This window comes from Neovison vison, chromosome 6, assembly GCF_020171115.1.
Source record: "Neovison vison isolate M4711 chromosome 6, ASM_NN_V1, whole genome shotgun sequence".
Classification (NCBI taxonomy): Eukaryota; Metazoa; Chordata; class Mammalia; order Carnivora; family Mustelidae; genus Neogale; species Neogale vison.
The window spans coordinates 195,183,986-195,211,236 of NC_058096.1; positions in this window are offsets into that span (position 1 = coordinate 195,183,986).

Here is a 27,251-nt window from a genome sequence, read left to right on the forward strand (position 1 = left end):
TCCCATTTTCCAGATGAGGATATGGAACCAGAAAGTGGTTGCCTAAGTGGTTGCCAAACAGCACGTAGCTAAAGAGAAGAAATTAGAGACTTAAACTCAGATTTTTAAAACTTGTCAGCCTATGTACTTTCTCTCACTCTATATGGCACCCAGGCATCCTAGATGGTTATGACTTAGTATTTTTATTAGTCTTTTTTTTTTTTTAACTACAGGCAATATACATCTGCTGTGTGTAAGCTTTTAGATATCACTATCTCTTGTTTTAGGAAATAAGTATTGTAGATACATTGAAATGAGTTATAAATAACATTAGCTGATGTTTATTTGGCATCAAGAGTGTGCCTAGCCTTACTCCAAAGCATCACCTAATTTAATAAGCATAGGAAGTCTGTGAGATTCAAAGTATTTATTTCCCCCATTTTACCAGTGAGGATGCTAGGACTCAGGGTGAAAGATCAGATAGCTAATACGTTTCAATCTGTGGTAGTGCACTTTGAGAGAACACACCCTTTACTAGTCCATTATATTGTGCATTAGTGATTCTTGAAGAATGTAACGGAAGGGAGAAATAGACTGATCAATTTTTTAAAAATCTGAAAACAATTTACAAGAACAATAGACATGAGTAGAAGTATTTGTCAGATTTGCATCCATTATTAAGATGAACTTGAGAAGAAATATCATTTTATTGGCTCTTTCTGCTGTTTGGAAAGCTTATGAACTTGAGTTCATCTGTTGCGGGCTCTTAGGTGTTTTTGTGAGAGATCACACAATTGATGTCAGTTTTTATGGGAGCGGCTGAAAGCAGAGGTTCCCTGCTCTGCCACTTGTCTGTCTACAGACTCGTCATTTAAGAAGACAGGTCCGAGATATCTAGTCCTCTCTCTTCACTGCATTTAATGACCATTTCAGGCACTTCTTTAGCTGTCTTGGATCATTTCACTTGAGTTCTGTTATTCTATATGTATTTTCTTATGTGCAATAAAATCTATTTCTGTAGTTATTGTCAGATATTATCTCTATGGAGACTTATGTGGATGCTTTTGGTCCCCAAAGAATTTTTGTACGATTTCATGCACTGTCAGATTATCATATTCTCCTGTTACCCAATTACTGCATCTTTATTTTCTTTTTTTGCCATTTCTTTCCCTGCAGATTTTGTAACTTCTCATCATAAAGGACTTCCTAGCCCTTCTTTTTATTTTGAACAGAGATGATCAAGAGTAGCACAATGACCAAGTTTAGACTCTAAATCCATCAATTGTTAACATTTTGCCACATTTGCTTTTTAAAAATCTCTCTATATACATATGTGCATAAATGTGTATGTACCTGTATTTGTGCATCTGATACATAATATAATGATTATACATAGGACATTCAACCTTAACTTAAATATCATTATCTGATATTTTGCCCATATTCACATTTCTCCCAGTGTCCCAATAATGTCCTTTATAATTATTCTCCATCCACCAGTCCAGGATTCAATTGAGGATTCCATGTTTTATTCAGTTACCATGTCTCTTTGCTTTCTTTAATCTATAATGGTTCCTCAGACTTTTTCGTGTTTCGTGAATAAAGATCGCTGTTACAAACATCTTCATTTTGCCCTCCAAGTTTCAGGCATACGGTTCTAGGTAACCACTGATCAAACTCCTGATTTGTTTCATGGATTATTCAATGGAGCCCTGCTAAGGTAAAATATTAAAATAATTCTTATGGGGGAACTTGGGTGACTCAGTCAGTTAAGTCTGCTTCAGATTCTCTCTCCCTCTCCTTCCTGCTCACTCTCAAACAAACAAATAAATAAAATCTTTTTAAAAAGAAAATGAAATAGGGGAGCCTGGGTGGTCCTGTAGGTTAAGTATCTGTCTTCCACTCAGGTCATGATCTCAGGGTCCTTGGATAGAGTCCCTGCTCAGAGGGAGACTGCTCCTCCCTCTCCCCTCCCACTACTTGTGCTCTCTGTTGCTCTCTCTTTCCCCCTCTCTCAGATAAATAAATAAAATCTTTTAAAAAATAAAATAATTCTTATGCATTTTGGAAAAGATGCAACTAGTTTTAAAATACACCTTAGAACTTCAATGTTGTTGAAGTTGTTCATCCAGTAAACATGTTAGTTCAACTAAAGGACACAGAGAAGAGACAGCTTCATGCTCAGCCTTTAAGAAACCGAGTTTCTAATCACAGATGGATGGAAAATCCCTTTTCAGGAACAGATGATTTGGTGTTTCGTGCCAGCCCGAGTTTTAGAAAGAAAGCGAAGTTCCAACCAGCCCCTTTATTGCTAAAGTCTGCTGAGCGGTTGGAAGCCAGGGACACCACAAATAGCGTGCTGAGGAGAAAAAGAAATTGAAATGCAAAGCGTGACTAATAATAAAATATTATTCTTCCAAAAGTTACCGTTGTGAGCATTTCTAGCACCATCATACGCAATTTCCTTTGATAGCAGGATGAGCCTCTAAGGAAGCAACTTGGGGCTTCTTGCAAAGCAAAGAAATTAGTGATTGTTCAATGACTAAAAGGACAGTTGTGTGAGAAGTTTCCATAACAACATGATGAGGCTGTCCCTGTGGCTTAATTTCAGTCACGCTGAATTGGTCTAGATGTCGTGTTTTAAAATATGAGTCAATATTTTAGGGGTTTTGAAGAGAAGATGTAAATATTAATTGTATGGCCTGAGTTTTCCTCTGAATGCAAGCCTGCCAGTGGGAGAGCTTCCAATTCACTGTCCTCATTTCTCCATCAAACAAGTATTCTTCTATGAAGTGGAGCTGAAATGTTCTTTCTTGAAATCTCCTTGCACTGCACAGAGAATGTGATAAATCATCACACAGGGTACACATTGCCACCTTCTCTCCAGCATTTCATGGAAAATGGGGACATCCGTGGACATGGTGAGCTTTGGCCTATCTGGATCTCTGTGGTTTGAGGAGTACATTCTGCCAAACCTGGGACTACCTTTGAACACTTAGCACTTAATTACTTTTTGATAACTGCATATGAAGGCAAGCTTCTGAGATATCAGAAAAGCTTGGGCTCTGGAGTCAGGTTGCCCAGGCCACAACTCTGCCTTTGCCACCTGCTAAGTTTTGGGACCTTGGGCAAAGAACTATTCTAATTCTCCATTTCAGCATCTGTAAAATGGGGATAATACACTAATCCTCTAATCTACTAAATGGTAACATAAGAATTATTTGGTTTTCATTTGCCTACTTCACCCATCCATGGAAAGAGGTGAGTGTACATAAGAGTATCCCTATGATTTTGTTGTTACTTCCATTATTGTTGTTGTTGGGTTTGTTGCTGTTATTAGCACCAATTAGGTGTCACTCATTAGGTGGTGGAAAGGCTTCAAAGCTGAACCATAAATCCCAGCATTGAAATGAACATTTAAATCCTGGGAAGCCAACTTATACTTGAGGAGTAAGGCAAGAAAGGGCTGAAGAGACTGCTGGATGAGGCCACCTGTGGAGCATCCTTCCCTGAGGCTCCAAATAGGAACACCCCACCTCGTGATGGAAGTCAGAGCCTGTGAGCTGTGCCATGGCAGGTTTCATGTGGGCATCCCCCTGTTCCAGCACAGCTCTGCATGGCTGCGCTTCTTGCTAAGTGATATTTACCAAGTCACCTGGCTTCGCTGGGTGATAAATGCATCACCAGTTGAGTAATTTGTAAACCAAGCTGCTATAGCCCAGCATGGCTCTCCACCTACAAGCCCACAGATGGAATGAGTAATTGCATTTCTGAATTTTCTGAAATCTTTGCTTACATTTTCTCATTCTGCCAGAGTGAGTCCAGTTTTGACCTTGGCCATTATGGGAACACTTTTCTACCCCATGTTCCCTATCCCCCACCCTCCACCAAGGGTGGGTCTCATATGGCCCCAAAGGAAGCATGGTGAATCATCCTTAGATGCTGCATGACCTGCTTGGGTTTGGTGCCTTAAAATCAGGGCAGAAGTGGAAACTCGGAGCCTGGCTTTCAGCCTGCTTAAGCACCCCAGAGTAATTCCCTCTGAGATCTTGGTGACCCCAGAGTGCTGCCATGGTTGGGCCATTGGCCCCAGCTACTCAGAACATCCTCAGCATTTGTCCTCTTCCCCATCTTCCCTGAGAAATGCCTTCCTCCCTCCTCCTACAACCTTTAAAGGTACTCCTCTTTCCACCAGCTCCAGAAAACCCATTAACAATCAGTGACTGGGTTTCCATATAAGACAGGAATTGCTGCTGACTTTGGACCTCTCCTGAGACAAGGAAGCCCAAAGTCTGCCTCTCTGTTTGAGATGAGAATCATAAAAATATAGGAGGAACCTAAAGAAGTGAATTCCATCCCCAAATTACACTGCAATTTTCCATCAGAATGAGTAGCTTCATTCATTTACTTGATTTCCCGAGTGCCCACTCTGTGCCAGGCAATGCATTGGGCACTGGGGGCATGGGAGCGAGCTAGGCACAGATCCTATCATCATGGACCTATCTAGAAGCACAACAGCAGGATACCCTGGGTTGGGTCCAAATCCCACAGGTGCTAGAGACCAGAGCCCGCTGCCACTGCCAACTTGGCTATATTATTATTCAACATTGATGAAACTCATGTTTGCTTTTATTTCTTTTTTTTTTTCTTTTCAGTGTAACAGTATTCATTGTTTTTGCACCACACCCAGTGCTTCATGCAATCTGTGCCCTCTCTAATACCCACCACCTAGTTCTCCCAACCTCCCACCCCCCGCCCCTTCAAAATCCTCAGATTGTTTTTCAGAGTCCATAGTCTCTCATGGTTCACCTCCCCTTCCAATTTCCCTCAACTCCCTCTCCTCTCCATCTCCCCTTGTCCTCCATGCTATTTGTTATGCTCCACAAATAAGTGAAACTATATGATAATTGACTCTCTCTGCTTGACTTATTTCACTTAGCATAATCTCTTCCAGTCCTGTCCATGTTGCTACAAAAGTTGGGTATTCATCCTTTCTGATGGAGGCATAATACTCCATAGTGTATATGGACCACATCTTCCTTCTTCATTCATCCGTTGAAGGGCAAAGACAGTCTCTTCAATAAATGGTGCTGGAAAAACTGGACAGCTATATATAGAAGAATGAAACTCGACCATTTTCTTACACCGTACACAAAGATGTGTAAAATGGATAAAAGACCTCAATGTGAGACAGGAATCCATCAGAATCCTAAAGGAGAACATAGGCAGTAATCTCTTCGATATCAGCCACAGCAACTTCTTTCAAGATATGTCTCCAAAGGCAAAGGAAACAAAAGCGAAGATGAACTTTTGGGGCTTCATCAAGATCAAACCTTCTGCAAAACAAAGGAAACAGTCAACAAAACAAAGAGGCAACCCACAGAATGGGAGAAGATATTTGCAAATGACAGTACAGACAAAAGGTTGATATCCAGGATCTATAAAGAACTCCTCAAACTCAACACACACAAAACAGACAATCATATAAAAAATGGGCAGAAAATATGAACAGACACTTCTCCAATGAAGACATACAAATGGCTATCAGACACATGAGAAAATGTTCATCATCACTGGCCATCAGGGAGATTCAAATTAAAACCACATTGAGATACCACCTTACACCAGTTAGAGTGGCCAAAATTAGCAAGACAGGAAACAACATGTGTTGGAGAGGATGTGGAGAAAGGGGAACCCTCTTACACTGTTGGTGGATATGCAAGTTGGTGCAGCCACTTTGGAGAACAGTGTGGAGATTCCTCAAGAAATTAAAAATAGAGCTTCCCTATGACCCTGCAATTGCACTACTGGGTATTTACCCCAAAGATACAGATGGAGTGAAAAGAAGGGCCATCTGTACCCCAATGTTTATAGCAGCAATGGCCACAGTCGCCAAGCTGTGGAAAGAACCAAGATGCTTTTATTTCTTTGGATGCCACATGTGGAGGCAAAGCTTGTGAAGACAACCATTTGGCGAGTCACCAAAGGTTGTTATCAGGGCCTTATAGAATTGGAAGTTCCCAGCTGAGGTACATGACTTTTGAAAGGTGTCACTGACTGATTTTCACCACCTCTTGGCAGGTGTCTGGCTTTTCTTAGAGTTTTCTTGAAGGATCTAGAAGATGGAGGCCAATTCTTAACCAAAATTTTGCTTCTCCCCTAGGGACCCCTGAAATACATATTGCTGATGCCAAATTATGTTTGAAAGACTTTTGCACCTTTCTGGTTCACCCAGCACAACTTTTTTCTCCAATGAGAGTTTGAGCTTTTTGAAAGCATAGCACACCTTGTTTGTTCTTACATAAATACTTAAGGAGGAGAACTATTTGCATTTGTTTGCAAGTTTAGACTTTGGGTGATTGCAGTTTTTAAACCCTTCCAGGTACAGTATACCATGTCATACATGTTACATTCAGCTCTCTTAATGATCAGTATTGCCTGTTTGGGTTGTTTATACCTAAATTGCCTTTCTGTGCCTGAATGATGATTTCATTTTACTTTTCAGTAACCATCCAAGGAAATATTTAAGGAATAACACAATTGACATGCATTAGATGGCTTGGCCGGGGTTTTTAAGTGGGAATGCAGAAGAGGGAGAGGTAGGGAACAAACCAACAATGATCCTTAGCTTGTCATTTTCTATTTATTTGTAGCCTCACTGGTATACAGTTTATTTGCAGCACACAGTTGATATGTGTTTGATAATTAACGAAGGAAAACAGGGATGCAGTCTTCTGCAGTGTATAAGAATGTGGGCTTTGAGGTTCTATGGACCTGACTATGAGTCATTATTCTGCTCCTTCCTTGGTGGGTGATCTTGGGCTGGTCACTGTACCTCTGTGGTCCTCAGCTTCCTTATCTGTGAAATGACAGTATATTACTGTCTACTTCAAAAGTTTCTAGGAGGGTGAAACCAGGTAATGCATGGAAAGTGTTAATACTCAATCATTATTATCCAGTAGGATGTCTTTATACCACCTCTCTTGGACATTTCAGAAGGTTCTCAGAGCAAAGCTATGGAATGTTGAAACATTCAACATGGGCTCAATGCTTTGGAGCACTTAAACCAGCTGATTAAAAGAAAAAAGACCATCATTAATGTGCATAATATTAACCTCTCTGCCCTTTCCTTCTCTTGCTCTGACATATGAAGGTGAAGCAGATGAGTTTGCCCTCTAGATTTCTTCCATGTATTTATTATCCTGTGGTATATTTTGTGATTTCTTCTTCTCCCCACTTGTGATGTTTAATTTTATGTGTCAACTTAGCTAGGCCACAGTATCCAACTATTTGGTCAAATGCTAATTTAGATGTTGCTGCAGGGTTGTTTTTTCGATGTGATTAACATTTAAATCAGTGGACATTCAGTCAAGCAGATTGTCCTCCCTCATGTTGAGTGGGCCTTACCCAAGCAGTTGAAGATCTTGAGAGAAAAAAACCTGATCTCCTCTGAGGGAATTCTGCTTCTAGAGTGGACTCAAGCTACAACATCACCCCTTCCCTGGGTCTCCTGCCTGTCTGCCTACCCTGCATATTTTTTATTTGCCATTCTCCAAGTCACCGGAGCCAATTTCCTAGAATAAATTTCTCTAACATATCCTATTGTTTCTCTTTCTCTGGAGCACCCACCTCCACCCCCACCTATTTTTTTTTTAATTTATTTTTTATTTTCAGCATAACAGTATTCATTATTTTTGCACCACACCCAGTGCTCCATGCAATCCGTGCCCTCTATAATACCTACCACCTGGTACCCCGACCTCCCACCCCCCACCCCTTCAAAACCCTCAGATTGTTTTTCAGAGTCCATAGTCTCTCATGGTTCATCTCCCCTTCCAACTTCCCCCAACTCCCTTCTCCTCTTTAACTCCCCATGTCCTCCATGCTATTTGTTATGCTCCACAAATAAGTGAAACCATAGGATAATTGACTCTCTCTGCTTGACTTATTTCACTCAGCATAATCTCTTCCAGTCCTGTCCATGTTGCTACAAAAGTTGGTATTCGTCCTTTCTGATGGAGGCATCTGTACCCCAATGTTTATAGCAGCAATGGCCATGGTCGCCAAACTGTGGAAAGAACCAAGATGCCCTTCAACGGACGAATGGATAAGGAAGATGTGGTCCATATACGCTATGGAGTATTTTTTTTTTAAAGATTTTTAAAATTTATTTGACAGAGAGAAATCACAAGTAGGCAGAGAGGCAGGCAGAGAGACAGAGAGAGAGAGAGAGAGAAGCAGGCTCCCTGCTGAGCATAGAGCCCGATTCGGGGCTTGATCCCAGGGGACCCTGAGATCATGACCTGAGCGAAGGCAGAGGCTTAACCCACTGAGCCACCCAGGTGCCCTCCACCCCCATCTATTTTTAAGTCTGATTCCAACTAGGCAGGATTTTTGTATGTCTCCATGGAAGCAAAGATAGAAGGCATGAGTGTGGCTTGTATTCCACACCCCTCCAAATATGGCCATATATCTCCACCCATAAAACTCAATCTTTGCTTCACTTTCAGAGCTCTGTGTGTTGCTTGATCATCCAAGATGACAGATTCTCAAGGGAAGATGAAGTTCAGTACACTCTCCTTCATAAGGCATTCTAGTAAGAATTTCAAGGATACAGGCTGGAGAAAAAGATTTTCTGGTTAATTAGATTAACTAGAATGTGTCATTCCTGAAGCAATCTGATTAATCCATCCTTTAATGTATTTTGAAGAATATTCACTAGAGACTTTGAGAATGTTTAAAGGAAATTCTAATTTTGAAATCACAAAAGCTAAGCAACAAACAAAATTTTCAATATGGTCCTGTTTATCCAGTCTTCTAAAAATCTGGCCAATTTCTTCCATTTCAGAGTTTACTCTAATAGCACTAATTTATCATTTGCTTTTAAGACTAATTTTCCGACTGGCTTTCTGCACAATGATTTAAGCTATATTGGAATGGCTTGCATTTCAAGGTGGGTTTAATATTTTCTTCAGAGGCAACATTTGTAATTGGGTAAGCTTGTTGAACTTTTATGCATCTCAACAATCCAGCACCCACTTACTTGAGTTTCATATGGTGTGGTTAGCACTTTGACTAACATATTTCCTGGCTACTTAAAAAATGATGTATTTTTGATATCTAACATATTAAAATGGGTTTTATTTTGCATTAAGTTAATGTAACTTAATAAGCTATAATATTTGCCGAGGGGGGGAAGGGAAGAAATCATGACCATCTTTTAATTTCATTCTGAGCTGAGCATAGAATTTCAATAAAATACTTTGAAATCTACCTGGCAAAAACACTCCCTTATAGCCTGCATTTATGTTTGGGAAGTTTACTATGGTATTGCTGAATTTAGTGTGCCATTATGACTACTCTTACTTATTATTGACTTTCATCAGTGTTTTCTGCATGGGCTCTCCTAGGAATGGATCTTCAGATTTTAGATGCAAATGGGATGAAGCTAATGTCTGCTTGACTGGTGGCTTATGTGTAGAGTTGAAAGAAATGCTGGTTGATATATGTTACAATCATAGAGGCAGCTGTGGTGAAAAGCCAGTGGGGGAGTGAGGAAGACTTTGTCTCAGGTTGAACAGAAGCAACTCAGTGAGGAGCTACTCAAGTGAATATACGTTTTCTGCAAAAATAGAACTACAATCAAGAAGGAACAAAAGATGCTGCACTTAAAAAAATTATTCATTTGACAGAGATCACAAGTAGGCAGAGAAGCAAGCAGAGAGAGGAAGAGGGGGAAGCAGGCTCCCCACTGAGCAGAAAGCCCTATGCAAGGTTTGATCCCAGGACCCTGACCCAGAGATCATGACCTGAGCCGAAGGCAAAGGCTTTAACCCACTTGAGCCACCCAGGCACCCCAGATGCTGCACTTCTGACAGAGTAAAGATAGACGCTTTACATTCCCAGCCCTCCAGGATTATTTATTTCAGGATAACATGGCTTTTATGGAAGCCTGAAGCTCAGTAAAAAACAAACTACAGTTCCCATGTGTCTCTGTTCCAGACTGCCTCTCCAATCCCTCTTGGCAGCAAAAGCACTGATTTTCCTAAGGGCTTGGCTCAATAAAGGAGTAAGGTAAAATTGGCAAAGACAAGCAAGATATTTAAAATCTTGTGCCACTGTGAAGGATTATGGAGAGAAAAATCTCATGTTTAGGTTTTCTAAGTCTTAAGGAGATGAGTGTAAACAAGAAAAGAATCAGTCCTTCCAACAGACTGTGAATTAGGCATATGATACGTGTTCTTGACAGACTCTACTTGGCTTCTCTTTAAAAGCTAGGTTGAATTGGAAAAACTAATTAATTAAAACATGAAGAAACCTTTTATTTGTTTCACATTTTTGAGTTTGTTTTCCTCTCTTAATGGAGAAGCATTAAATAGTGTTGGCTAAATGGTTTTCGGCCGCGTGCGTTTCATTATACTTCATTGTCTGCTTTGCAAAAACATGGTAGTCAAAATTTTCACATGTGATAAGTAATCTGTTGTTAGGGGAAAGTGTTATGATGTTAGGAATGGAAAAGGAACAGAACCCCTGACAAATCAGAGCTTTTTTTCTGTTAATTTGGAAACTAAATTGATAGTTCTACTTTCAGGACTGATGTGATATGATGTGGAGCTTAAAAGTTGAAACTTCCTCAAATCAATTTTAGTTTCTGTCATTAAACTTTATGGTTTTTATTCTTTTAAAAATATTGCAGAGGCACCTGGGTGGCTCAGTTGCTTCAATGTCTGATTCTTGCTTTCAGTTCAGGTCATGATCTCAGGGTCATGGGATCAAGCTCTGTGTTGGGCTTCACACTCACTGGGGAGTCTGCTGGAGATTCTCTCTCTCCCTCTGCCCCCCCAAATAAATAAATAAATCTTTTTAAAAAGAGATTTTAAAAATACTGCATTTAAACTCTATTCAAAAACAACACAGGTGGCAAACAGGCAAATGAGAGGAGGCTCAATATCACTAACCATCAGAGAAATGCAAAACCAAAATGAGATATCACTTCACACATGTTGGAATGGCTATTAGCAAAAAGACAAGAAATAACAAGTGTTGGCAAGGATGTGGAGAAAAGAGAACCCTCATGCACCGTTGGTGGAAATGTGTACCACTGTTGGTGGTATAGCCACTGTGGAGAGCAATCTAGATGTTCCTAAAAGCATTAAAAGAAGAATTCCATGTGATCTATTATTTCAACTTCTGGATATTCATCTGAAGAAAGCAAACTTGAAAAAACGTCTGGACCCCCATATTTATTGCAACATTGTTTACAATATCCAAGATAGGAAACCACCCAAGTGTCCTCTAATGGGTGAACAGAGAAAGAAGATGTGGTATAGATATACAATGAAATATTTAGCCATAAAAAATGAGGAAATGACAACATGGATGGACCTTAAGGGCATTATGTTAAGTGAAAAGTCAGAGAAAGGTAAATAGTGTATTATCTCACTTGTATGTGAAATCTGTAAACAACAACAACAACAACAAAACCCCATGCTCATGGATACAGAGAACAGATTGGTGGTCACTACAATCAGAGAGTGGGGGTGGGAGACATGGGTTTAGGGGGTCAAAAGGTTACAAAATAAGACTTAGGGATATAATTTACAGGATGGTGAGTATAGTTAATAATGTACTGTATATTAAAAATTTGCTAAGGGGGCATCTGGGTGGCTCAGTCAGTTATGTGTCTGCCTTTGGCTCAGGTCCTGGAATTGAGCCCCGTGTTGGGCTCCCTGCTCAGTGAGGAGTCTGCTTCTTCCTCTCTCTCTGCCCCTCCCTCTGCTTGTGCTCTCTCTTGCTCATTCTCTCTCTCTCTGTCAAGTGAATAAATAAAATCTTTTTTTTTTTTAAGTTGCTTAGAGTAGATCTTGAAAGTTCTCAAAACAAGAAAAAAAATTTATAACTGTGTGGTGGTGATGGATATTAACTAGACTTATTGGGTGACCATTCTGCAATGTATACACATATTGAATCATTATGTTATATATTTAAAACTAATATAATGTTATATGTATATGTAATTATACATATATGTATATGTAACTGTACTTCAATTAAAAAAAAAAAAGAAAGCTCTATCTTGAAACTGAATTTTTGGTGTGCCCTTAAATTTTGCTTGTAAGATGATCACTTCACTTGCCTACCATTAGTCCTGCTCTATTTCTGCTTGTCAACGGCCTTTGGGAATAAAACTCTATATGGTGAACAAAGGTATCTATTTACCAACTACTGTCCTCATTGGTTGAGGTTTCCCCACTGGAGGTGCTAAATTCATGGCATTTCTTTCTTTTTTCTCTTTAAAGATTTTACTTATTTATTTGACAGAGAGAGAGAGAGAAAAGGAGAGAGAGAGCACAAGCAGGGCAAGGGGCAGAACCTTGCTCAAAGCAAGGAGCCCTATGTGGGGCTCGATCTCAGGACCCCAAGATCATGACCCAAGCTGAAGGCAGATGCTTAACTGACTGAGTCATCCAGGTGCCCCTCTTTTTTCTTTTTTTTTAAAGATTTTATTTATTTATTTGAGAGATAGAGTGAGTGTGTGAACTGGAGGGAGAGGGAGAGAGAATCTGAAGCAGAGCCCAGTGTGGGGCTCAATCCCATGACTGCAAGATCATGACCCTAGCTGAAACCAAAAGCTGGCTACTTAACCAACAGAGCCATCTAGGCCTGCCTAAATTCCTGGCATTTCTGAGCACCTTGCTCAAGAGCTACTTGGGCTCCCCTGGTATGGGAGAAAACTCCCAGGCAGAACATACAAGTTGGACACATGAGATGGGAAACTGTCAGCATATATGCAGACTGTGCACTGCAGTTGGGGTGGACCAAGAGGATTCAGAGTGAGGGAAAATAGAGTGAGAGATCCCAGAGCAGCCGATGGCAATAGCTCATTTAACCTTCCTAATAATTCCATGGAAGTTGGTACTAGAGAGCTGGGTAAGGCAAGTGAGTACCAAAAAACACAGTAATCAAGATAAACCATGCTTTAACACAACACTTTAAAAACTAAAAATTAATATTAAAAAGCATGCTCACTAAAAATATCAACATTTTATTTTATTTATTTTTGAAAGAGTACACACAAGTGGTAGGGTGAGGGACAGAGGGAGAAGAAGAGAGAGAATCTCGAGCAGGCTCCATGCTCAGTGTAGAACCAGAAGCAGGGCTTGATCTCACCACTTTGATACCATGACCTGAGCTGAAACCAAGAGTCGGATGCTTAACTGACTGAGCCACCCAGACGCTCCTAAAATATCAGCATTTTAAATAAAGACAGAACTGACCCCACACTTAGATGACTCTGCCTTACTTGCTTCACTACAATGCTGCCACTGGTTTCAGTGAAACTTTAATTACAAAAATAGGTGGCTACCGATTGCCAACCTGATTTCTTAGAATATTGCACTGAAATGTGAATTGTCTGACTACTGAGTTTCCAGTGTCCTCCTAAATTTTGCTCCTGAAGCTAGTGCTCCTAGCCTTGATACTAATATTATCTCCATCTTCCAGATGAGGAAGCTGAGGCTCAGCCACACATATCTATCTGATTGTCTAAGTCACTGAGGTGACTAGAGAACTCCAGAGTGAGCACGGTCAGCCACCAATGCAGAGTTCTCTCCCAATCACTAACCCCTTTGGTGTCTATGTCAAGGAAGTGTAGAAGTGAGGCACAGTTCTCCACTTCAGGCAGGCCACCCTCCTAAACTTTCTCCTATTTTGGGTAAATTGCCATTAGTAGCTGCACTACTTTATACTAAAATTAATAAAGTAGCTTTATTGGAAAAAGAACAGCAGAGTTAAGCTGATGATGATGTTGTAACTGGCTGCTTATTACATTATACATAGATACTGCAAACTGAAAACTTGCCAGTTACACAAACGGTTATTGACATGTCACAGCTGCATGTGTTTATTTCACAACCTTAGAGTAAAACCCACGAGTATGTATATGCCATAAAAAGAAAAGTTGGACATTTTATAATTTTGCAATATCTAATAATTGCACATGAATGTACCTGATTTTCCATTAGCTAAATGGGGTTGCCAAAAAGAACTAATGAATATTGCATGGTTGAGTTCTGTCACTTTTTAAAAGAGAGACTGGACATGAAATCACTTCTTTTAATACAGAGACAAAGACAAGTGACTTTAGAATTTAATGAGAGGTGCCAGATTGGAAAGCTTGCTTCCCCAGCCTGGCTTCCTCTGCACATGGACTTACAGAAGGCTCTCAATATGGGTTTATGGATTGAGTGACAGCCTAACTGACGGCTGTTAGACACAAAGCTTTAGGATACAAAATAGGTAAATTGTCCAGGTTGGTACGAAGCCCTTTATAACACATCCAGCTCTTTTGTTTTTGAATCCTCACAAATGATAAAAGTGTGGGCCAGGAGTTTTTCCTACTGAAAATATCAGAGATTTTACCATGAAATTCGAACAGACTTGGAGAGAACTCTTCTGGAATTTCTGGTTTGGCTGTTTTCATCACAAGACTTACTACTGGTGGTCACCAACTCTTTTCTTCATTGCTGACCATACCATGCCTTTGTTTTCCTGGTGACTGCTGTGAAAATATTTCCCTCTTCAAAGTCAGGCAGAGATATTTTTATGTTGCCCATTTGGATAGGCATTTATCTGCCCCTTTATTTAAAATGATTCTACAGGCTCATAAGACAACTGCTTTGGTTATGTCTCTACTGGAGATGCCAAAGTGGACAGATGTTAACCAGGTGGCCACAGGTTGTTTAAGACCCAACTTCTTAGAAGTGGGACAGCTTATGTTCATTATTCATTGACTTTCCAAAATTAATTTGAAGTGTTGGCCATTAAAGGGACAGAGAATAAATGAATTTTAATATGTTTTAGGAGCATAAAATTAGAATGGTGTGGCTTAATGGACAGCAGTCTAATGTTATTAGCAATTCCTTCCTAGTTGAAAGGGAAAAAGGGAGGGGCCATGTTTCTTCGAAGTCACAATCTTCATTTTTGTACTTTGTAAATTATTAAGCATTCTATTAGAAAAATAATGAGAAGCTGCAGATTAAATGGCCAAGGCATAGTTAGTAAGAAATGCCTTTTGATAATTTTGACCTTGGGGATGTGATGATGGGTGTGGATTAGAAACAGGTTGGTTCCTCATCTGAGTTCTTTTTATTATACTGCAATGTGGGCCTACCTCTAAACTCAGTACAAGAACAATAAGCCTTATTCCATGCCCTGGAATTAAGGACATTATAAATGTATGGGAAATGTCAGAATCAATTAAATTATCTGCTGAATGACTTGTGTGGGAAGAATATTGTGCTGTGATCTTGAGAACAAAGGAAATAAAATATAAGAGCTCATCATTGTCAGTGGAGAGCTTACTGTCTGTCTGGGGAAACAAACAGAAGTATGTAGTTCAAGTGCAATTTTATAGAGCTGCAATATACATGAGTAAAATGAAGTGCTAAATTGTATATTGTAGATAACCTGAGAATAATGGCATTTTTTAAAGGTGCTGCTTGTGACAATCGTTAATTAATGGAGTTAAATAGAAAGAGTAATTGTAGGGGTGCCTGGCTGGCTCAGTTGGTAGAGCATGTGATTCTTAATCTCAGGATTATGAGTTCAAGGCCCATGTTGGGGATGGAGACTACTTAAAAAAAAAAAAAAAGGAAAGAGTAATTGTAGCCAATCAAGAAATAGGAAATATGATATGATACAATGTGCTTGAAATGTACTTCTGGCAGATCTTTCTCTATCCTCCTTTCAGTTGTCTTTTATCTCTGGCTGTTAAATGTTGGAGTTCATCAAGACTCAGTCCTGAGTCATCTCCTTTTCTGTCTTTACTTTCTCTGTCTGAAAAAAACACATTCGCGACTTGACTCTGGGTGCAATGACCTCTCATAAACAGATGTGTCACAGATTTACATTTTCAACCCAAATTACTCCTTCATCTCCAAACGCATATACCCACTGCTTCGTGGATATTGCTTCTTGGATGTCTCAAAGGATTAAAAAAGCACATGCACTAAACTGGAATTATGATTCAATTTCCTTCCAAATGTAGTCTCCTTCCAGTATTTGCTAGCTTGGAAAATGGCCCCACCATCTATCTGACTTACTCAAAGCAGAGGCAATCCAGAAAACTGGAGGTCATTGCTGATGTTGCCACCATTCTTACTGTGCTGGTCAGTTCATCGTCAACACCTGCCAATTTTACCTCTGATCTGTCTTGAAAATCCAACTATTGCTCTTCACTATACCAACTCTATGCCCCATTCCTCTTTTTCTTTCATGGACTTGTGTTTCTTCCTTTCATAACACGTAGTCGGTACTTAGTAGATAGTTGTATCAGACTCAGCTAGCCACCTATTCATTCATTTCCACCTTTTTCCTTGGTAACAAAACCTAAATTTTGTTCAGGTATCTGCCCCTCCCTTTGTAACTTAGTAGAAGCTGTCTGTATTTTGATCTCTTTGTAAATCTCTTTCTAATGATTGGTTAAGGGGTAGGCACATAACCAAGTTGGAGACAATGAAACCAACCCATCTGTGTGCCAGAGAGCTGGGGCAATAGCATTTCTTGCTGTTAACAGAGGATTCTGAAGAAAACAGTCCATTTTCTGCATCTGCTGACCAGGATGGGCTGCCTGGAACAGCTTAGTTATCTGCTGCCAGCCTGAGGATAGAGAGCACAGAAAAACGTGAGAAGCACGGATACAGCTACAAGCAAATGGAGTCACCTTACCGTCAACTTTTAATAAGAGGTGGCACCATATTGGGTTTGCCAGTGTGAGGTGGAGATTTTTCTACCTCTTGAAACTGAAGCTATCTTAATGGACACAATAATTTCATTTTCATCTGCATGATTATTTGATTAATAAAAAGCATCAGTTTCCACCCTTTTCCCCAACTAGCCTGTATCTATGTCTGATTTGCTCACATCAGTTTCTTTCTGTAGAGGACCATATTTGTACACAGTAAGAATTCAGGGACTAGTTGAAGAATGCCCCAGTCATGGAACTGGTAGGCGAAGATGTAGAAATGAGAGTAATTGCACAAAAGGGTGTTTGATCAATGCTAGTCACTGGTAGGCGAAGCTTGAGAGAGAAATAAACTAAGGTGGTCTGGGAGGCTGCAATGATCCATGGAGAGGAGATAAGCTCTTTCCGCACTGGCTGGATTTGGACAGGCAAACAGAAAGACAGTAACGGTGGCAGTGGGGAAAGAACACACAAGGAAGGGTTTCAAGGGCAAGAGAGTGCAGTAGAATGAGGACACTTTGCTCAGCGCCACAGCTTGAAATTTGGAAGACCTTGTGATTTGATGACAGATGTCCCTGAAAGCTACATGTAGCATGTGGAGTCATTCTGAGACAACTGGAGAATCCTTAAAGATTTTTGAGCAGAATGTGTCCCGATGGTATGCATCTTGCTGGTACTTAACTCCTGGGTAGGGGTGGCCCTCACTTTACAATCTCCAATTATTAGAGAAAGAGTGGGCCCCCATGTCCATGATTGTACAATTATGCATACAATAGGTAATGGAATTAAAAAAACCCTCATTTTAAGCTTTTAAAAGCATGTCTCTCTAGTTGAAATTGAAAGAATAATTGCATACACAGTGTCTTACCTGTAGGCAGATTTCATAGTCATTCATTTTCAAATATCTGATGTCAGTAATTTAAGTAAGACTTCCAGGACATTATTCCTCTGTGCTACAATGTCGGCTACTCAATAATTTCAAATTGATTCATTGCCATACCTAATGGAAAAAATCATTTTAAGCACTCTACCCATTTTCCCTAAGGGAAAATTCTTGGGGAGCCCACCGTTCAGTGGTTCTTATGATGTCATGATTTGATTTCACATGTCTTTTCAGGATGTGTTTAAGGGATTTGGAGTAGAGATTTAAATATCTGTGAATGCTACTTGGAAAAACCCAATATCTTTGAAAGTTTAATTACTTGTGCCTCAAAAACAGGAATTCCACAAATAAAGGTTCTAAAAAGATTCATCTGAAGTAGTTATAAATCTTTGCTGATTTAATTTTGTTAGTTCTATTTATTTAAAAGATTTTATTTATTTATTTGACACAGAGAGAGAGAGTACAAGTAAGGGGACTGGAAGGCAGAGGGAGAGGGACAAACAGACCCCCCACTGAGTAGGGAGCCCAATGTGGGATTTGCAACTTGGTACATACTCTTTTAGAAACATTGTACATATTTGTATGTATGTGGATATGGTTATACTATGAGCCATACTTATTAATTAAAAAATTATTTGAAACCTAGAAACTAGGGTTACCTGGGTGACTCAGTTGGTTAAGAGTCCATACTGGGCATGGAGCCTACTTAAAAAACAACAGCCACCACCTAGAAATTATGCCCTGCTTATTTTAACTCCTATTTCTCAGAACTTTATTAATTAGTTTGATTTCTTTAGATACAAGTAACAGAATGGGAGTTGGGTAACTTAAACCCCCCCAAAAGGAGGGGGGTCTCACAATCTAGGGGGGAAGCTGAGGGGCAAGCAGGGGTATAGCAGGGCAATAGTGGGGTTTCGGGGATGTAGGGAACAGAAAGTAGTGTGATGCCCTGAGAGCACTGTCATCGGGATAAAGAGAATCCATCTGTCTTCAGTCTCTTTGTCCTTTGGCTCATAATTCAAATTCCAGGGAGAAACAAAGGATGAGTTTAATCAGCCTAGCCTGTGCCTGCAGGCTACCTCTTCCCACCAAGCCTAAAGCCAGTAGGGAAGGGTCTTCCCTAAGGCCTTCTTTCCAAAGACTACTCATGGGAAGTACATCAGATGTTACTTACAGCACCCCACATCTGGACCCTTAGATGTCATTTTTCTCCAAACTTGTTTCTTTCAAATTCAGTCTCCATATTGGCTGCTCATAGAACCCCAAACTGGCTAGTCTTCTCCCTAGGTTACCACTCTGCAGACCCCTTAGAGATCCTGTGATTTGCTGGTGTCACTTCTTACCTCTCTCAGCCTGGACCTGATGCTCCAGTCTCACTAACTACTTAGAGCTTCTCCCAGCTTAGCCCTGCCCTGCCCTCTCCATCCTCTGGGTTCCCTAAGGGAAACCAGTCCTGGGTTTATCAAATGGGGTTACCATGCTCAGCTACAGGGCCTGTTCCCTGCAGGAGAATTATATTGCATCCGTTTTTGTATCTCTAGGCATTGCACAACACCTAGTTTCATTATTATTTATATTACTTCTTAATGAATTTTGCTGAATGAGTAAATGAATGAACAGAATATATTTTTCCTTGATGTTCCTTTACAGATAACTATGGCAAAACCTGACATCTGTAAAAACTATTGTCTTTTTAAAAGTTAACTATCTTCTAACAGAACTAGATTATTGTTCCCCCAAATTCCTGAAGGGCGATTTTTATTTGGGAGCCCTATTTTCACCGTGAAAAGAGTCTTATTTATTTCCATTTATTTCTTATGTTTCCTCGCTATTTTAGGAGTGTAGCGATAAAGAGGCACATTTTCATAGTGAGATCTATATTGCTAGGTACTTTCCTAAAGCAGAAATTGGAAAATCATGGGGTGACTTGGAATAACTTACATTACCACAGGTATTATTCTGCTCACTTGGTACCAGTAATTTCATATTGCTCCTCTTCTAGAACATTTACCTCCCTGCCTTTTTTTTCCCCCTTTTTGCTACTAGCAGCACATTGTAAACTCTTGTGAATTTGTTATCGACTATCACCCCCAAATCCTCTTAAGCCTTTCACTCTTTAGAAGAATTCTCAGTTTATGTTTGTGCTTCATAGTATTTTTCCCAAAGTGCATTGTTTTATGTTCTTGTAAATTGAACTCATCACACTTAAACTCGTGTGCCTCTCCAAGGTCTCTAGATTATTCTGTGCTGTTCATCTATTTTTTCAGTTTATGATTTTCTGCAAATAAGAGTAATGTACAATTTATTTTGCGCTTCAGATCATTAATAAAGATATTAAATAGCATGTGCTTCAGCTTTTGCCTCTGGCACCCTGCTTTGCCGAGTTTGACTCTGGCCTGTTAACAGTTATTTTTTATTCTGTCAGGTTTTTCTTCTTATTAAAATATTTTTATGTATTTTTTAAAAACAGAAAGTAGCTTGCAACTTTTCTTAATTTCAATACCAAGGAACAGATAGCCAAGATAAATTATGTCAGAAAGACATCTTATTTGCCCCTGGAATATATATGTTTTGGGGGAAGTGTCAGTTGCTTATTATAATATGTATTGAGAGTATACTATATGAATTATAGTAGCTAACACTGACGTAGTATTTGCTCTGTTCCAGAACTATTTTAGGTATTATGCATGGAATGGTTTATTTAAAACTTACAACAACTCTGTGAGGCATGTCCAGGTAGTTCCTCTGTTTTGCAGGTAAGGAAACTGAGACCCCAAAGACCTGCTACACTGAGTAAGTCACACAGCCAGTAAATGGCACTGCAGGGACTCAAACACAGGCTGTTTGACTTTGGGATCTGGGCTCTTAGCCATCTCAGTATACTGGAATCACACCAGGTCTCCCTTAGTGAGAAACACTAAAATGAGTCCTACGTGGGTCTTACCCCAAGATGTTTACAACATAACACAGGGTTTGTAAGTAAACAGCTTGTGTCTTTTTCTCCCTCCCCCTTGTTTCTCTCCCCAATCAATCAGAAGTCAGCTTTTGCCTCCTTAACATTTCTTCTCTCCTTCCATATTACCACAGCCTTAGTTCAGGACACAATTATCACATGCTGAGATTCCTATCACCATCTCCCCAACTATCACATCCTGGGCCTCTAAAATTCATTCTCTACAATGCAGACTGGATTACTATACAAAAACATAAATGTGATCTCTTATCTTCCCTGTCTGAAGCCCTCAGATGACTCCCAGGAAGAATTCCAAACTTCTCAGCAAACATCCAAGGCCCTTATCCCTCACGGTTTCCCACTTCCTCCTCTGAATTCCATACTCCATGGAACTCAACTTGTGTCCACCCATGTTGAGTCCTTTGAATGAACTGTTTCTTCATTACCCACCACTTGAGATTCCCTCACCCCCTTCCTAAAATGTTCTCTTTGGCAAGATCTGGATCATGTACCCACTCTTGGAAATAGGGGTAGGGTGGGGCCTTCCTCACACAAAATGTAGGGCCTATGAATGAAGAAAGAGTAATTTTCCTGGATGAAGTTACGGGCCCTGTTGCCAGAGTAAGAGGAAGTGGATGCTGGTCAGGAGAACACAGTTTACGTCCACCCAGCATTTACCATCATGGGCATGGAATACACATGCAATAAATGACTTATTTTGTTAAGGGTAATCAGCATACAGTAGATATCATATAGGGCTCTTTATTTGAAAGTCTCCAACTACCCAAACTGATTCATCATTTTGAATACCCTCTTCTTTTGAATAATTTTGAATAACCTCTTTAACCAGTTAACTCAAGTTTTATTTAATATATAGAGAAAGTCATCTAGGTGATTGAAAATTATTAAAATGTCTGTAAGGAAGAAATTGGAATTTTCTCTGCAACAGAACATCTTCGAAGTGGTGATCATTCTTATAGAATATTACAACTCAGGGAAAGTTTAAAAATCCCTTGTTAGCCGAAGGACAGGAACAGGTCCCCTACTTATCTGCTTGAGAATTTATCATTATGATGGGACAAGTGTCATGAGTGAACTGGACCCAGAACTGTGAAATCCAGTCAGTCTGTTTTGGCTGAGTTCATCCTAGCGCATGTGGAGGTTATCTAAATGGATACGGTCAAGGTGCTTTGTCGTTTATCATTTGAAAATGCTCACCCATCTCAGGAAGTTCTTGGCTTCATTAGCAAATCAAGTGAGAACTAAAGCTCATTGAATCTATCTAACCGCTCCACTTTTATGCAGGATAAATTTAGGTTTGGGGCTTTAACTGTCCTGCAACAATCAGTTATATGGATGAACCATGGGCCATTAACCAAGTTTTTTCATAAATCCTGACATCTCTAGACGTGCCCTGTGTTATTAGCCTTTGAGGTTATTGTGCGTTGGGATCAATACAAACAAAACAAAACACATCCCAAACTTTATTCTAACATTGAATAATATAGATAGAAAATGAAAATGTCTCAGGGTTAAGAAAAGACATAAGCATAATGTCTATGTTCAAGTGAGGTATTTCTGCATGGTCAATATTTTTAGACCCTTGAGCATAGCATGAACAATGGCTTCCTCTGGGCTGATTCCTCACTAAAGTAGCATTTGTTCAGCTTTCATGAATAATCAATTGTATTAGGGGGTAAATGAGACCAACAATTGTTCTTGAAGTTATTGGCATCTTAGCCCAATCTCTTCTAGCCCAGTCTACGCTCTAGGTTTTGAGTATCAGTGGAATATTGAGAACCCAGAAGTACCGAGCAAGTTGGAAAAATACCAAATGCTTTTTAAGGAGTAAAGGCTGGTTGCTGATTCTAGATTTTATAGACATTAAAAAGCTGAAGCATTATTTATTTTTTCATAATATGTGTAAAGGAGTGCTCTGATTATTAGTACATTATAACAAACTCTCCCCAAATGGAGTAGCTTAAAATACCCACCTAATTGTACTCAATACTAAGTAGGTCAGGAAATGGGGAAGACCTGAGTTGTGCAGTTCTCACTTGGGCTATCTCATGCGGTTACAGTCAGGTGTTGACTGGAGCTGTAGATAGTGGGCAGGACACCCACGGTAGCGTACTCACATGGCTGCAGTTATGTTGACTGTTGGCTGGGGCTCAGCAAGGCTGTCTATCTGACTGCCTGCGCATTTCATCTTCAGCATGGTGGTCTCAGGGCTGTGAGTTCTCACATGGCGCTTGACTTTGAGCATCCCAGGAAAACAAAGCAGAAGCTACATGGCTTTTTCTGACCTAGCTTCAGGATTATGTAGCCCCCCTTTTATTGCATTCTTGTGTTTACAAGTCACTAAGACCAGTCCAGATTCAGAGAGAGGGGACACAAACCTTCATCTCTCAAGAGAGGAGTGTCAAAAAGTTGTACACATGCTTTAAACCATTGCAAAGGGTCTCCAGTGGGCATGAGGAAATACCTTCCTCTTGTTGCCCAAGGTAATTTTTGGAGTATCCACTGTCCAGAAACTTCAATATTCTTCATAAAACTGGGAGTTACAGAGACATGATTTTGCCCCGGTTGTTCCTCATTCAGAACCAGCATTAAATAGCAATGTATTATTTCCCTTCTGAAGTAGAGCCAAGAATTTTATCCCAACTGCTGTAGGAGGAGAGGAAGAACTGAGAAGCATTTGGATCTGACTCAAGAAATTGGGATGTTAAATCCACCTGTAATGCAAAACCAATCTTACCTAGCTCTCTGTAAATTCTCTACTGAGTTTGACAAGATTTTATTTTTAACCTAGCAAATGAAAAACCCATTTGAACTACTTCGTTCTTGAATAGCCACATATTAAAGATAAATATGAGGCCATGAATGATATGTTGTCTGCTTTGTAAAATCAAGAGAATACAGATTGTTCAGACTTCTTTTTTTTTTATAAGCAATTTCCTTCTATAGACCTTTAATACTAGCAAATCTATAAAGGTCTATTGCTGACCTAGATTATCCTATAGAAAAATGAAATCTTTTCAAAGTCAGCATTAAAATTCACATTATTGAGGGCTTTCTTTTTCATGGTTTATCTTACAGTATGCCTATAGGAGTGGTCTCGCTTCAAGTACAATAGTATCACTGCTGGCTTCAGCTTGGTTCGCTCTGTGGTGTTATCTGTTATACAGAAGAGATTGCTCCTTCATTAATAAACTGATAAAGAGCTCAACTGAATGCCCTCAATTTCATCTCTCTCCTCGGAGAGACAGTCTTGCAGATATGATACACTTTGCTAATGCTATTCTACGTATAATGCTATGGCACCTGCTTCTTCACAGTTACAGTGGTGGACACTTACTAGCCCTAAGAAGACTGAATCTCAGAGCAGACACATGTAGATTTTGTTTTAATGACATCCTAATGAATGATGGGTATTGTATTTTGTATTTTTGAGTGAATTAAACTATGTTGTTGCGTTTGTACTCATTGAAAGAAAATAATTCTTGACTTGGTACAAGTGGAAGTTAACTTATGATAACTATAAAAATTACTTAATATTATAATTTTTTTCTGTTCCTTAGGCCAAAATATGGCTGTCAGATTCTTCCTAAAGTCCTATTAATGCATTTGCTGCTACCAAGTTGGTTAAAAAGCAAAGTAAAGCAAAACAATCCTATTTTAAGAATGACTTACTATTTTAAAAACATAGTGATCTTTTTTTTTTCATAGTGATCTTTCTAGTTACAAGGGTAATAGTTTAAGCAAAAAGGATGCAATAATAGAAACAAGTTCTTATCTCACTGCCCAAAGATTGCATGTTTATATCCTTTAAATGAATTTCTCTAATGTATGGATATACATTCACACACATACTTATGGATTATATCTGAATAAGTAATGCAATCTCATAGTTCAAAATTGAAAAAATAAAATGGTGATAAAACAAAGAAAAAATCTTCCTCCTTTAGAACTTCAGCTGCCTAGTTCCCTTTTATAGAGGCTCCCACTCTTCTCTATTCTTTCTTCTTGCAGAGATATTTTTAATAGATTCAAACAATTATATGTATGTTTTTTCCTTCTTACCCCCCACCCAAATAGCAGCTTAATATTCAGACTTTTAGAAATCTAAATTCTAAGTGTCAACAGCATTGGTTCCTTTTGGGGGCTGTGAGGAAGAATCTGTTTCAGCCCTCCTCTCTTCATAGTTTCTTGATGTCCATCTTTTTGCTATGTCTCTTTGCTTAATCTGCCCTCTATGTGTGTGCCTCTGTGTTCAGACTTCCCCTTTATACAAGGACACCAGTCATCTTGGATTAGGGCCCACCCTAATGATCTCAGTATGACTTAATTGCCTTCTAAAACTCCCATTTCTACATAAGGTCACATTCTGAGGTACTGGGGTTTGGGACTTTAATATATGAATTTTGAGGAGGACACACTTAGATCCGTAACACCTGTTTAAAATATGTCATTTTACTCATAATAAAGTGTATTGGGGATAAATTTCAAGAATTTGAATAACCAAATAAAAGTTTATATTCATTCATGATTTTTACAGATATTGTCAAGTTACCCTCCATAAAAGTTGCACTAACTGACAATTCTCCTGAGCAATGAACAAACATACCTTCTCCCTCTACCCCTCATCATATGATGTGTTATTGAACACATCTTTGTTAATAGGTCTTTGATAAACTAATACATGAAAATGGCTCTTGATGTGGTTTTAATTTACACTTCTAATAAATGCATAAGCATCAGTATTTTTTCACATTTTAAGTGTATGTTTTAAAAAATATGAAGTCAAGCTGTAAATACCATTTTATAATTCTTTTTCACTTAAGCAATATATAATGGGCATTCTTTCATATTATGGAACATTTTTTGACAATAGGAAAGTCATATGACTTTATACCATCCCACTGCATGTTTGTATCTAAGTTTATCTAATTAATTCCTTATTGTTATACATTTATGTTGTTTCCAACATTTTTGCTACTAAAATAATGCTAACTATATAGATAAATCTTTGCGGACAGCTGGGATAGAAATAAACTCTTTGGTTTGTTTGTTTGTTTTAACTGAATTAGTAATTAAATGAATCTTTTCAATGCCCCACATTTTAACCCTCTTATTTCCCCTACAAAATATGTTTGCCTGTGATTTCAAGAAAGTTACTCAGCAGTTGAGGTTGGACTTAGATTTTTTCCTGTAATACATTTTTTTTAAAGGTTTTACTTATTTATTTATCAGAGAAAGAGGGAGAGAGCACAAGCAGGGAAGGTGGCATACGGAGGGAGAAGCAGGCTCCCTGCTGAACAAGGAGCCCGATGTTGAGCTCAATTCCAAGGTCCTGTGATCATGACCTGAGCCAAAGGCAGCTGTTTAACTGAATGAGCCACCCAGGCATGCCTCTTATATTCTAATCTTCCTGTAATGAATTTTGTGTCTCTGAAATCAACTGTGCCATGCACTACATAGTATTCTAAGTATGAGTCGATGGTGTCTCTGTAGCAGAACAGTTAGAAATATATTTTTGCTCATTTGGGGACTTGTAACTTTCGATTTATGGTTGATCCTTGAACAGCATGGGGGTTAGGGTTGTCAAATGCCCTCACAGTTGAAAATCCACATATAATTTTGATTCCCCAATAACTTAACATTAATAGCCTGCTATTGACTGGAATCCTTACTGATAACACAGATAGTTGACTTGTACATATTTTGTATGTTAGGGTATTATATTCTGTGTTCTTATACTGTAGTAAGCTTGAGATAAGAAAATGCTATTAAGAAAATCATGGGGAAGGAAAAAATGCATTTATAGTATTATACTGTATCGAAAAAAAATCTACATGTAAGTTGACCCATGCAGTCCAAATCTGTGTTGTTCAAGGGTGAATTGTATAGTTTATATCCATTTGCTGAGCTAGGCAGAATAACAACAGCCAATATTTACCGACTGCTTGAAGTTTATGAACTCATTTAATCTTTTCAAAAAGACAGGAGAACTAATGGGAGGACACTGTAATGGACAGCGATCACTACAATAACACTGTGTAACAAACTGCCTTAAATTTCAGTGCCTTACAATAGCAAGCATTTAATCTTGTTTTGCTTATGAATCTGAAGTTGACTATGATTCTGCTGTGCTTGTGTAGCATCAGCTGGCCTTTTTATAATCCACCTGTTGAGTCCAGATTTCCTTCTCATATCTCTCATCTCCTCCCTCCCCCATTTGAACCAGGAGGTAGCTGTAGAATGTTGGATAATAATGGATAACAAGAATGTAAGAGGCAAGTCAACCCACGCAAGCACATTTGTGGCCTTCTTAACATTTCCTTGGCCAAAGCAGGTATGTCAACAACCAAGTCTGACATCACCAAGGCAGAGAAGTATGTTTTATTCAAAATGAGAGAGAAATGTAAAATTATGCACATAATTATATCACAGGAGAGTAAAGAATTGGAACCAATAATTTAACCTGCCATAGATACTTCTGAAGAATGGATGAATAAGTGGAAAATTTCAGAAGTTCCATATAGAGACCAAAGCCATTATTTCTTTGTTAGCTTTGTGTCTGAAATCCTACAGGGCTAAAAGCCCCATAAAAGATCTTAATTTGAGAGGTAGTTAATTTGAGAGTTTTAGTTAGGACCTGAAAAAGATCCAAACATTTGAAAGAATAGCCC